Raw genomic sequence first — 15,201 nt, forward strand, 5'->3', positions numbered from 1 at the left:
TACATTCCATAACTCATTTTTTTTTTATATAATCTCCTATACATCAGACATGTACCTTTCTTTCTCCCTACCTCTATTCATCAACACTAGACACTCTCTCTCTCTCTCTCTCTCTATATATATATATATATATATATATATATATATATATATATATATATATATATATATATATATATATAGTAGGCGAATCCTCGTGCGTTACGCGTGAATATAATTATTTAATTAAAATAAAAATTATGATTTAGTATATATACATGCAAAAATAGGGGTGACAAATCGGGCCATCGTGTCGTGTTTTTGTCTGACACGACAATGTTTTATGTAACACGAACACGACACGACACAATGTCATGTTTTTTTAACTAACATGAAAACGAATCGATTAAAAAACGACAACCACGACACGACACGGCACGACAAATATAACATAATGAAAAAAATAGTTTAATTAATTAATATTTAATCATACATAACACGAAAACACGACAAACACGAAAAACACGACAAATAAATGCTAAATCGTGTCATTTTCGTGTCGAATTTTAAACACGAACACGACATCATGTTTTTTACACTTAACATGAACACGACACGAACACGAATTTGAATTTCAGTTTCGTCCTAATTTCGTTTCGTGTCGTGTCGTGTCAACAATTGCCACCCTATGCAAAAACCAATGTCAGTAGCAAAATAACACATATAGTTAACTTATTAGTTTTATTAACTGTAATAATAAGTTTATATCATTGGTTATTTCTATTATTAATTGATAATTTTATAGACCGTTTTATGCTGTGTAAATTGTATATTAAATGTATGTTGATTTTTATATATCTCAAATAAAAAAGTAGTATGAAAAAAATAGAATAATATGGAAAAATACTACAACTTTTAACAACATAAAAACATTACAACATTTAGTATAACATTTACACAAAAAAAATTATTAAACACTTATAAATCTTTTAAAAGGAATATACAGAAATCAACATACATTTGTTATATAAAAACATTGTTATAAAAAAAATCGCATTGTAATAACCATTGATGCGACAAAACTCATTTTTTCAACTCTTTTCAAATAACCATTGGAATGGAATGAAGGGTCCAAGTAAAATAATGATTTGAAATTGAAAGCTATAGTGATTGTTTAGTACTAAGACCAATATTAAAAAAAACATGTTAAGAGTTGGTTAAGGAGTGGGAAGTGTTACACGTGAAGTATATTTTTATAATTTATATTTATAAAAGTATTAATATTTTATTTAGTTTTACTTTAGCTTTAAGGTGAAGAACGAATTGGAAAAAAGAAATTGAATAATGTAATAAGATATAATAGAGTATTTATTTTTATTTGTAACATCCAGATTTCCAGGTACATTATTTATTCTTTTATTTTGGAGAGACTCGGCGAGTTGATGCTTAGACTCGCCGAGTAGAGTCGCGGATTCCATCCGGGTTAATGACCGGACTCAGCGAGTCGATTAGTGGACTCGACGAGTCCGCGCTGTTTAATCAAACCACAATCCCCAAGGTTTGAGGCCTATTTAAAGGGGCTTATAGCCACCATTTGCTGCTACCAGACCCCTGAGTGAAACCCTAGCAATCTAGAGCGTTTGTGAGGAAGAAGAGGCCATTGTTGATCCTTGTGTGGGTATTTTTGCAAGAAGAAGGTGACCAAGGCAAGAGGGAACTGAAGAGGGTGCTATTATGTGGATTTCAGAGCCTAAGGACTTCATACTGAGGTATATATTCGATCCTTCTTCAGTTTTGGGTGTTAATCCTTGAGAGTTAGGGTTTCTAGCCCATTTAGAGTATGAATGATGGTGCAATTGGTCCCTTCTTGTGTTGAGGCTTCGGATATGGATCCAAAGAGGTCCAGAGACCTAAGCCCCTTGATCTTTATGGGGTGACATTGGGTAATATGAGCTTAGGGTGACATATTGTGGCCATTTCTTTAAATAGAGCCATTGGGTCTTTGCATGGGCATCAAGATCCAAACTTTACGTGTTTATATTGCTTAAGGGGGCTAGATATATCAGTTAGAGGAACGGATCTGACCTAAGGAGGTCATTTGAGCTCGAGCATGGCACGAATTCGCCGAGTACCAAGAGCAGACTCGACGAGTAGGGTTAGGGTTTCCCCGTAGTTCACTCAGTGAGTACTTGCCGAGTTGGGGGAATGACTCGGTGAGTCAGAGGGAATTAGAGGACTAGAGTTCAAGGCGGAACTCGCCGAGTTCATAATGGGACTCGGCGAGTTGAGTCGGGGTGGCCCCGTGATTCATGTCAGGTGTAACCCGTCGAGCAGGGGAAAGACTCGACATGTCATGCAATACTAGAGGGTTAGTAGACACGCGTAGACTCGCCGAGTCACCCAAGTGCACTCGGCGAGTCAGGTCAAAGTTTAACCGTTGACTTTGTTGATTTGTAGGGTTTGGTCAACAATGGGATCTTTGTGTCAAGAAAGGGGTAAAATGGTCTTCTACCCTTCTAAAGATGACAAGAGAGGGTTGAGTCTAGTCTCGAGAGTTATATTTATGAGAGTATTTACTTTATGTGATTATGCGGAGGCTAGACCATATTTCTACCGAGTCAGAGATTTACCGAGACATCTGAGGTGAGTTTTCTCACTATACTTACCTAGAGTGGTAACAGAGTTATGTGCTAGTGTATTGTTGAGTTATGTGCCAGTGTATTTGTATGCTATTTATGTGTTATTGTGATATGTGATATGCATGATTCAGAGTTTCCAGAGATAGGACCAGTGGGACCATAGAGTTAGGGCTAGAGAGCCCACAGAGAGTTGGGACTAGGGGGTCCCACTGAGACACACTGACTAGAGGGTCAGCAGAGCTATAGCCTTGAGTGGCTAATATGTGTTAGAGTGGTATTTTGGGGAACTCATTAAGCTTTTATGCTTACAATGTTATGTGTTATGTGTTTCAGGTACCAGTGATGATAGTGGGAAGGCGCCGGCATGATTCGTACACACACATGGAATTTTATGTATTTCGATCTTGGGAAATGTTTTGTGGAACAGAGATATGATACAATGAAATTTTATTAATAAATGTGAATTAAAATGTGTTTTGAAAATGTAAAAAATTGTTTTAATTTTTACGGTTTTACAAGTTGGTATCAGAGCCTTGGTTTGAGGGATTCGGATGCATCTTCGGGCGTATCTGAACTCAAACTGAGGATTTGAGAAAAGTTTTGATAACATTTTTTTTTAAAAGAGTAAAAAGAGTTTTGAGACAAACAGAGGAGAGCCGTGTGTACGATCAGCCAGCGCCCGAACGGTGATTTCCCAAAATACCCTTGCAATAAGTGTTATGAGATATATTATGTTATGTTATATGATGAGCTATATTATGCATGCTAGAGTAGACTAGGTATTCTTATTAGGACTAGAGTGGCCTGATATATGATGCCTTAGTCTAAGAGTTTTGCTGCTAGGGATGCTTGAGAGTGTTTAGATAGCAGCGAGGAGCTTATGAGAGATCTGCTAGTGAGTGGCATATGATTTAAGAGAGTAGAGTGCTTGGAATTTGGGACTCTGGGAGGAGGACTTGGGATGAATGCTGATGCGGTGTGGACGGTAGTATTGGGCCCGTACTACCGAAGGCACCGGGTCAGCGCGAAGCCCAAGTAAGAATCCTTAGGGTACCAGAGATCAGGTAGGATTGGGATATCCAGTGTGTGTACACCCAAGCGAGTCTCTGATATCTTGTGTTGTATTTCAGAGAGACATCATAGTGGGGACACGCCATAAGCCAGGGACTAGTGATGGGGGTGTGAGCGACGAGGAGTTCCGCCAGATGTTTCATGATGAGGTGGTTGCTGCCATCCACGCTGAGATTCCAGAGATGTTCGGGTCTATCAAGACCACACTGATAGAGACATTTGACGAGAGATACGTTGCTCTTTTGGATGTTGTTGTTACTGCGGCCATTGCAGCTGTAGCTGCGGCTAGACCGTAGGGTGGTGATGCGTTGCTGTTCCGGGAGTTCAGCAACACAAAACCACCGGAGTTTGATGGGACCCAGGACCCGATTGCAGCGATGAGGTGGATTTCAGAAATCGAGGGGTGTTTCTTCACTTGCTCATCTCCAGAGCATTTGAGAGTCCGGTTCACGTTGAACTAGCTTCGCTTGGGAGCGAAGGACTGGTGGAAGTTTGTGACGGCGCATTATTCGCCTGCCGAGCTGGCTGCAGTGACCTGGGAGAGGTTCACTGCTATGTTCCGAGATGAGTATGTTCCCCAGGTGGAGAGGGAGCGTTTGGCCCAGGAGTTTCTGACCCTCAAGTAGGGTACTGAGTTTGTCACAGTGATTACGAGGATGTTCCATGAGCGGGCGATGTTCTGCCTAGAGCACGTGTCCTCTGAGCAGGCATGTATAAGCCGATATCTGAGTGTGTTGAGGAGGGATATACGAGAGTTCGTGGCGAACTCGACGTACCGGACATTTGCTGAACTTCAGGAAAATACCCTGAAGAGGGAGATAGAGCTGGAGACCCAGGCTGGGGAGGAGGCTGAGTCTTAGGGGAGAGATCGGCGACCGGCACAGTCTCAGCTGGCAGCCAAGCGGGCCAAGCCCGCTGATTCGAGATCTGGGAGTCAGAGGGGCCGCACTTGTGGCAAGTGCGGCAAGAGCCACGATGGGGTGTGCAGATTGGGGTCTTGCTACAAATGTGGCAAGGAGGGGCATATGGCCAAGGATTGCCCTAAGGGGTTTGCAGTATGCTTTCACTGCAACCAGACCGGACACCGGAAGACAGAGTGTCCATAGTTGCGAGGGACAGCTCAGGGAGCATCTCAGGGATCTGCCCCTGCTGCTATCAGAGCTACTGAGAGTCGGCCAGTGAAGGCCAAGGCACCGAAGGCACGAGGGAGAGCCTTTCAGTTGACCGCGGAAGAGGTCCGCGCAACGCCCGATGTCGTGGCTGGTATGTATTCTTTCATGTATTTATTTTGATGTTTGAGATATTGTGTTTATATTATGTTATGCGTAGGTACTTTTCTTGTGAGCTCTGTACCTACTTTGGTGTTATTTGACTCGGGTGCGAGTTGGTCTTTTGTATCTTTGGCTTTCAGTCAGCACATCAGTATTAGTTAAGAGGCGTTGAGTCGACCTCTGAGAGTTTCCATAGCTGACGAGAGGGCAGTGTATGCCACCGAGGTGATCCGATGGTGTGTACTCGAGATTTTCGACATTGAGTTTCCGATTGATTTAGTTCCTATTGCGATCGGAGATGTCTGTGTCATCGTGGGCATGGACTGGTTGAGAAAATTTGGAGCGGTCATCGACTGCGAGAGGCAACTGGTGACCATATGAGACCCTAGTGGGGGAGTTCTTTCGGTGTACGGCGAGGGTACATGTTCTGGGTCAGCATTTTGTTCGGCTGCTAGAGCGAGACAGAGTCTACAGCAGGGCTGTCGTGGGTTTGTGGCGTATGTGATGGATACGAGGGTTGATTCAGGGAGGCCGAGGACAGTTGATGAGGTTCCTATAGTGCAAGAGTTCCCGGATGTTTTCCCGGAGGAGTTGTCGGGCGTGCCTCCTAAGAGGCAGGTAAAGTTTTGTATCGATTTGGTTCGGGGGGCAGCACCTATCGCCAAGGCGCCCTATCGCCTTGCACCTCCAGAGATGCAGGAGTTATCCTTGCAGCTTCAAGAGTTGCTGGGGAAAGGGTTTATTCGGCCGAGCAGTTCGCCGTGGGGAACGCCTATCCTCTTTGTCAAGAAAAAGGATGGTTCACACCGGATGTGCATTGATTACCGGGAGTTGAACAAGTTGACGGTCAAGAATCCTTACCTGTTGCCAAGGATCGATGATTTGTTCGATCAGTTGCAGGGAGCATCTTGGTTCTCCAAGATTGACTTGAGGTCTGGATATCATCATATGAGGGTGCGAGATGAGGATATCCAGAAGACAACATTCCGAACTCGTTACGGGCATTACGAGTTCTTGGTGATGCCTTTCTGGCTCACCAATGCACCGGCGGCGTTCATGGATCTCATGAATAGAGTGTGCAGGCAGATGTTGGACTGCTCGGTGATCGTGTTTATCGACGATATATTGGTGTATTCGAAATCCATAGAGCAGCATGAGGAGCATTTGAGGGAGATCCTTGGGGTTTCGAGATCGGAGAGGCTTTATGCCAAATTCTCCCAGTATGATTTCTGGTTACGAGAGGTCCAGTTCCTTGGGCACTTCGTTAACCAGAATGGGATATTGGTCAATCCGAACAAGATTGAGGCAGTGATGAGTTGGGAGGTGCCGAGATCCCCCACCGAGATCGGGAGTTTCTTAGGATTGGCAGGCTATTATCGGAGATTTATCAGGGATTTCTCCAAGATCGTCGTGCCACTCACCAGGTTGACCCGGAAGGGTGTTGATTTTTCATTGGGCCCAGAGTAGCAGGCCTCCTTTGAGACACTTCGCCAGAGACTATGCGAAGCCCCAGTGTTAGCCCTTCCGAAGGGGATGGAGGACTTCGTAGTGTATTGTGACACGTCAATATCGGGGTTGGGAGCAGTGCTTATGCAGAGAGGGCATGTGATAGCATACGCATCGAGGCAGCTGAAGCCTCATGAGATGAGGTATCCCACACACGATCTGGAGTTGGGGGCAGTGGTGTTCGCCCTCAAGATCTGGCGTCACTATTTGTATGGGGTTCGATGTACCTTATACACGGACCACAAGAGCTTGAAGTATTTAATGAATCAGCCCAACCTGAATATGCGACAAAGGAGATGGTTGGATGTGGTGAAGGATTACAATTGTGAGATCATGTACCACCCGGGCAAGGCTAACGTGGTAGCCGATGCCCTGAGTCGTAGGGCGGAGGGCGCCCCGATACAAGATGTTTGTATGAGGCTAATGGTGATGACCTTAGTGTTTGACGCCATTCGAGGGGCCCAGGCTGAGGCCGTGAGACCAGAGAACCGTAAGAGGGAGCGGGTTATCGGGCAGGTATCGGAGTTCGTCACCGATAGCCGAGGGCTTATGACCTTTCAGGGTCGGATTTGGGTGCCGTTTGTGGGCGGAACGCGTACCATCTTGATGGAGGAGGCGCATAGATTGAGGTTTTTGATCCATCCTGGGGCCACTAAGATGTATTTGGACCTGAAGAGAGAGTATTGGCGGCCCTGTATGAAGAGGGATGTTGAATGGTTCGTTGAGAGGTGTTTGACCTGTCATAGGGTTAAGGCCGAGCACCAGAGACCTCATGGTAAGTTGCAACCGTTGGAGGTTCCCGAGTGGAAGTGGGAACAATTTACCATAGATTTTATCACCAAATTGCCGAGGACTGCTAAGGGCGTAGATGCAATTTGGGTGATTGTGGACAGGTTGACGAAAAGCGCTCACTTCCTTGTTATCAGTGAGAGCTCTTCCGCTGAGAGGTTGGCAGAGTTGTACGTGAAAGAGGTGGTGTCACAACATGGAGTGCCGATCTCGATCGTCTCAGATCGAGATGTGTGTTTCACTTCCAGGTTCTGGAAGAAATTTCATGAGGAGTTGGGCACGAGGCTTCATTTTAGCACCGCATACCTGTAGGGTTTTGAGCATTCTAACACTCCTAAGTGTACATGCAACCATAAATACCTTGGATCTATGTTTTCTCTATTATACATGCAAATAAGAACTTCCAAGGTATTATCCTAATCTAGCATACAAAACAATGAATGTAACAAGATATAATACATACCTCTTTGATGTAGAAAGTCTTCATGAAGCTTGAGTGCCTAGTGCCCCAAGTGTGACACCTCAAATGGTTCACACAACACCAAATACACTTGGAATAACTTGAGAGAAATCCACAACTCATGAAATCGGCTAGCCCTTATTTTTACACACTCTAGTGGCCGATTTTGGTCAAGAATAAGATCTTTATATAGTGTTACAATTAGGGTAAACCCTAATTGTCATGACTTTCCATTTCCTTGGATCCATGGGTTCAAATACACCATGGAGCATCCATGGACCATCCTATGGGTTTTAGCCCAACTTGATTATCCATGGAGCATTATCCCACTATACAAGTATGGATGATTTACACAATCAACCCATATATTTAATTAGTCTTCTTTTGATCACTTAATTAATCCTAGATTAATTCTTGATCAATACTAATTTAATAATCTTATTATTCTTATTATTAATATACTAGAACTTATAATATATTAATAACCATAAGTGTCTTATTTCTCTCATTATAGTCTATCCAAGTGCATGATGCCATGCAACCCAAATGGACCATGCCGGGTCGGGTCAAGTCTTACCAATTATAGTTATGGACTTAGACATTAATCCAACAGTCTCCCACTTGGATAAGTCTAAAACTAATATTGCGTATGACTTCAGGAACCGACTGGCAATCGTAGCTCTCAAAAGCTTCTGTCGAACTCTGACCTTGTAGATGAACTCTGACCTTTGTCAGTGACTTGTCCATTAGATAAGGGATCATATATTCCTCCATTCTAGATATCATATGGACTGAGACATGGATTATAATCATTCTCTCTGTCCATTTGTTGTTTCCCGATTTCCGATTTATGACGACTGACTAATTGAACAAATCAAATCAGTCCTGGCCCGGCCAAGCACTTCCATTTGTCATCATCAAATCATCGAGGGGCCCACAGATATCGCTTTTATCCCGAAGGTAAAAGGAATGGATAAACTTCGACTCATATGGCTTGTTCTACTACTTGTTGAATCATACACAAAGGCACGTTTTATAGCACCGAGTTACCAAATGCGTTTTCGTGCAATCAATGTACAACCAACTCATAGTAACAACTCATATCTCTAGGTTTGAAGAATATAAGATATTATCGTCTCATGATCACTCGTGATAAAATCCATGAAGTGATTCCAATGAGCGCGGGTTGAATCCAATACTCAGAACTTATGAGCACTCATGAGTGTTGTAGCCCTTTGTCCAACACCTTAGACCTCTACAAGCCAACCCATGACAGTCTTAATTCATATCTACTTCCAACATATGACCGACTGTGGATGGTTTGAATAACTTAGTCATTCCGGAAGAATAACCCAGTTTATTCGGGAAGTCAAAACATGCAAAGTGAAACACAATAATAATTGAATCCAATATGGTATCAAAACCTATGAACATAAATAAAACACCTTTTATTTATCACCATATGATTACACATTATTCATTGTATACTGTTTCAGCTATCAACTTTATTCTTGAATTTAAAACAATAGTTGTCCCATGCTCCAAGCATGTACACTATATTTTCTAAACACTAGTCATGCCATACACCAAGTATGCATACTATGTTTGTCTATGATCTTTACTTTGTGAACTAGATCCATTGAACATAACTTCAATGATTCTCTTTTCACACTCCCAAATCCTTACTGCAAATACAAGAATTCCAAATTCATGTCATTTACTGAAATCTGTTAGATTCTAAACTTATATGCATTGATCCTCTTGTAATGATTATGCACAAAGTCAGAAAGACTTGACAACAATCATTACAGAGTATTCCAAAGGAGATCAGCTCCTTGGAAAAATCCTTCTTGCATTAAGTTTCCTAATCTTAAACAGATTGAAAATTCTAACTTTGAAACATTTCCAGATTCCATTTTGACTATCACTTCTGAATAAGAGTTGCCTCCTTACAAACTATGTCAATATGGTCCTTCCAGAATTATCACTATACTTCCAATTGTCCTTGAGCAACCAATCTTTGGTAAACCTTAGATTGTCCTCGACAATTGTTTAATCCTTTTAGTCATATCCAGTTCTAAGCCTTTTCCCTTCTTAATGCCCTAGGCATTTGGAAAATTTTAGAAAGGATGAATATAACACATGTAATCGATCCTATATCCGAAGCATATGGGACACGATTCATGATGTCTCACATAAAGACTAAACCAGTCTTTTGCTATAGTATGTCCATTTCAATTTGCCAAGTTCTCATAATTCAGATTATGAAAAGGGATGCCGTAATCATAATCGAATTTTAGAACGCAAATAATGGACCCATATACAGAATTTCCTTATGTTGAGCCATTCCAACATGAAATTCATATATATATATATATATATATATATATATATATATATATATATATATATATATATATATATATATATATATATATATCCTTGACTAAATGATTAAAACCTCAATCTAAGCTTTTAGATTTGAGATGAAGTATAATTTCCTCTCCCTTAATTATAGCAAAACAACTCTTTCCCAATTGAAACTTTTGTTTTCTATAATTAACATTGCTAGCTTGCAATACTTATCATAATTATCATGCTCCCACTAACATGATGATTATTAGCATAACACTTATGCTCCCACTAGCTTTAACATGTACTCAGAAATCAGCTAGACTTCTAGAAATCAATACTTCATTGACTTTCTTACCAAAGTTCAGATTTCTGATACTAGATTGTTTTGATAAGACTTTATCAAAATCATACACCTTCCCTTAGATAGCACACTTGTGTGTCTAAACAATTATGAAGAGGGATGCCGTAATCATAATGGTTAGACCTTTTTGCCACTTCTCACAAGTCCAGGTTAGTGTGTCGGTAAACCACACACGCTCCACTAACGACTTTGAGAATGCAAATATCACAATTGCTATCTAGGTAAAATCTACTTAGTGAAAGTGTTTCCTCACCATCATTTTCATGAATTGGAAAGAAACCTTATGACACTTAGATTTAATGGTGTATGTGTTCTTATCCATGTGAATTGTCAAAACCATAGACACAAGACAAGGATAATGACAAATCCACACTCATATGGATTGAACTCAATCTTAATTTCTTGCCACCTGGTAGCTCAAGGGCCTGCCATTGCTTCCAAGTTGTTGTGCAACTAATTGAGAACTCTAAGAACTCATATGCAAAGCCAACTTTAACTGGAATTGGCACAGAATATGTCAACACGATAGGTTATAAACCTCAAGTCGTGTGCTAGTGAAGAACTTCAGGTTTTACTCTTGATTAGTTCTTGAGACTTTCAAGACCTTTAAGACTCTCACTGTCCTCTTGACATATAAGACTTTCTTTTCAGTTATTCAAGAGATAGTGTGGATTCTAATCAAGACAAACACTTCACAAAATTGGCCTAAGTTGGTCTTTGTTTTATCCAAAACATCACAACTTACCAATTTCAAATGTACAAGAGTAGAAAACTTTTACTCTTACATTTGACAAGTGTTTTAAACCTTCTTTGAGACATGTCACTCAAGTTACAATCTTGGAGTATGACTCTAAGAGTTGTATTGGAATGAAGTATGACTCATCTTCTTGATTTAACCACTTCAACAATTCAAGTTCCTCTTCTTAGTCATAAGAATGCACTAAGATTTCCTTAGAGAACTAATTGTGCTATGGTTTATTAATCATTAAGATGATCATAGAACTGATACTAAAGTACTCTCCCATCTTTTCAGATTTGAGAAACTTTTATCCTTCTGCCTACTTTGATTCTTCTTATTCGCTCTGCCATACATTGGAACCTTTTTCCAATGTCTCAGAGTTACCCTTAAGCTTGTAAGTATAATCATATTTACTGAGCTTTAGTAAATTATGACAAATAATCTTATCAATCTTTTGTGGTGGACTTAATCAGTGCACAAGACTATGTACTCGACCCCTTAGTCCGTTACTTGACTCACACATCCATGTGAACAAGTAGTTAGTCTTAATTTTCCAATACTTGAAAGTTCTCATTCATCATGCTATACAACTTGCATGATTCCAAGTTCCGGTCCAATTGAAACTTGGGTGATGAGAATCTTTCCTTATTTGGTAAATTTAGACATTACCGCAAATGAAAGAATCAATTTCATATTTCCACTCTTGCTATTAATGGAATCATATAAGCAACAATTTTTCATCAAATGCCATTGAAGGATATTTTAAAATAAATAAAATCTAAAATTTTCTTTTAGTTTAAAACGTTGCGGAAAAACTTATCCTTACAATCCATATGAAAACTTGTTGTTATCTATTCCTAAGCAATATCTCATAACTCCTAAGAAGTAGCTCAAGAATCCGATCTTCAAGCTACGCGATAGAAATCCATCTACGCGATCAGATTCAGCATATTCTTTCTTTAAGTTTCTTTACTTTTCTTTGATTCTTAAAACATCAACATGTGACCCAGTCACATCATGTATCAAGAATCTCAGATTAGAAACTTAGCAGAGTTAGATAGTGGACTTTACCTGAAGTAGAGTCAAACTTATTGACTTCAACATCCTTAGGTAAATTTGGCAGATTCGTAACCAATGTCCCTTCCTTTAGCAAGATAAACATATGGACCCTTTGATAATGGTACACGGGACTATCACAGACTTAGCTTTTCTCTTTACCATTTGGTCAACCGAGTTGACTATGGCCGATCCCTTTCCATTGGGAAGAGAATGCTTTTTTGGATTTCCTGTGTCACTATTGTCAATGTCCATCAAGTTTTAAGGAAGTTGATCTTAACAAATAGATAAGATCATTAAGGGTCTTGTCATAGTCTGTTTCATAGGTGTCCCAAAGGAACTCACTATGTGACTTAGAAAGTGATTGAACCACCAACTTTCTCAAGACTTTGACACCCAACTCTCCCGGCTTGTCAATATGTGACTACATCTCCAAGATGTGATCACACCTAGACCTTGCCTTGCCAATAGGGCTTGAGTGACCTTAAAATTTTCAATAACTTGTGGGTTGGGGATAATAATTGGAGGAGGTGAATGAAGTATGATTTCCAAGGGACATCATCTTCATTTAGGAAAGCTTGTTTCAAGAGATTTGGGAAGATCATAAATGTCTAAACCAGACATCTTTTGGGAGATATTCAAGATAGTTGATCTTAAGTCCTTAATATGACACCCAATATGAAATATTAAGACTAGGAACCAACACAATACTTTTATAACTTGGAAGAGGTATGCCGTAATCCAAGCTATAAAATATTTGAAGGTAGGTGAATAACGATTCACCAATTTCCACCAAGATAAACGAAATGTATTATTAGGTTTTAATTGGTTTTTGAAACTCCTAGATCTTTTGAGATTCATTAGACTGTTCAATGGCATGTTTCAATCTCGAGTGTGCCCTTCAGGTTTTGTGACTGGGATGACGATGATCACAAAACAAGGTGTGAAGTAACCATGCAAATTACTTGGTACCCTTAAGTGTTTACCCCTCAATCGATGTGCCGGTTAACCACACACGCTCCATCGATACTATGATAAACATTAAGTTACCCTTTGCCTACCTTGTTAAATACGAGTTAGTGTGCCGGTTAACCACACACGCTACACTAACCGACTTAAACAAAGTGCAAAGTGTAATTTCATGGATTAGCACCTTATTCACATTTTCCTAAGTAACTAAGATTGAGTATTATTAAGAGTTTAGTTACTTAGTATTTATCATTAATACTTTTAATGAAGGGAGAATTATAGTCCTGTCAAACTCGTTCGACTAACGACCCTCCACCAGTCAAGCAAGCGGTGGGTGAGAGTGGACACCCATTAAGTTGTCATTTTATAGGCAACAACCTTATACCCACCTTATAGACCGGCTTCGTGAATGAGGCGTACTAGCGGTAAGACTGACTTTACTCTTATACATATATATATATATATATATATATATATATATATATATATATATATATATTATTAACTTATAATATTATAAAGTATAAGGGTTGAATTTTAACTCTTTAAAATTCTAAGGGCTAACTTGGAATTAAAGTATTCATAAGTGAAAACTTTTCAAATTCCAAAACTTGAGGGCAAGTTTTGAAACTATTCAAAACTAATTAATTCCATAACTTATGTGTTTAAAGTAGTTTTAATCCAAAAACTCTTCAAGTTCCATAACTTGAGGACAAGTTATGGAAGACTTTAAACTAATAAAAGAATTAACTTTTCTTTATTTTATAACTTATGGAATTAATTAAGGTTACACTTTATTTATTTATTTATTATTTAATGAAGAGACTCTTGGTCCTCCATAACTTGAGGACAAGTTATGAAGTCATAAACCCATTTAATTAGAACTAGACTCTTCATTTTTGTAACCTTTGCCAACTTTTATGAGTTTTATGAAACTTAAATGTGACTTTTCATATAACTTGAGGACAAGTTACAAAAACACATTTTAGAATCAACTCTTAGATTAATTTGGATTGAAAACAACTATTTCACTCAACTTTTCTATTAATCTAAGCAACTCATAAGAACAAGATAATTCAAATCAAACTTTTTCATGTAATTAGTCTAAACCTTAAACTAATACAAAACATGAATCTATTGACAATTATCTTTGAAATTGGATTAGCATGAACATTACCACATCAAAAACAAGTTTATAAGTCCAAAAACATCTTAGGGTAATGTTCCTAGTCCAATTCCAGCCAAAAAAGTCGAATTTATGCTGTCTGGGGGTCCAACTCGTCGAGTGCATGAACCAACTCGGCGAGTTGGATCGATTTGATCACTTTTTAGGCATGGACTCGCTGAGTCTCCTGATGGACTCGCCGAGTCTGATGATCAGATAGCAACAACTTCGATTTTTTAAGCAGTTTTGCAAGTATAACAAGAAAACAAGCCTAGGCTCTGATGCCACTGTAGGGTTTTGAGCATTCTAACACTCCTAAGTGTACATGCAACCCTAAATACATTGGATCTATGTTTTCTCTATTATACATGCAAATAAGAACTTCCAAGGTATTATCCTAATCTAGAATACAAAACAATGAATGTAACAAGATAGAATACATACCTCTTTGATGTAGAAAGTCTTCATTAAGCTTGAGTGCCTAGTGCCCCAAGTGTGACACCTCAACTGGTTCACACAACACCAAATACACTTGGAATAACTTGAGAGAAATCCACAACTCATGAAATCGGCTAGCCCTTATTTTTACACACTCTAGTGGCCGATTTTGGTCAAGAATAAGATCTTTATATAGTGTTACAATTAGGGTAAACCCTAATTGTCATGACTTTCCATTTCCTTGGATCCATGGGTTCAAATACACCATGGAGCATCCATGGACCATCCTATGGGTTTTAGCCCAACTTGATTATCCATGGAGCATTAGCCCACTATACAAGTATGGATGATTTACACAATCAACTCATATATTTAATTAGTCTTCTTTTGATCACTTAATTAA

This window comes from Lactuca serriola, chromosome 2 (assembly GCF_051521515.1).
Source record: "Lactuca serriola cultivar US96UC23 chromosome 2, Lser_US96UC23_V15, whole genome shotgun sequence".
NCBI classification, from domain to species: domain Eukaryota; kingdom Viridiplantae; phylum Streptophyta; class Magnoliopsida; order Asterales; family Asteraceae; genus Lactuca; species Lactuca serriola.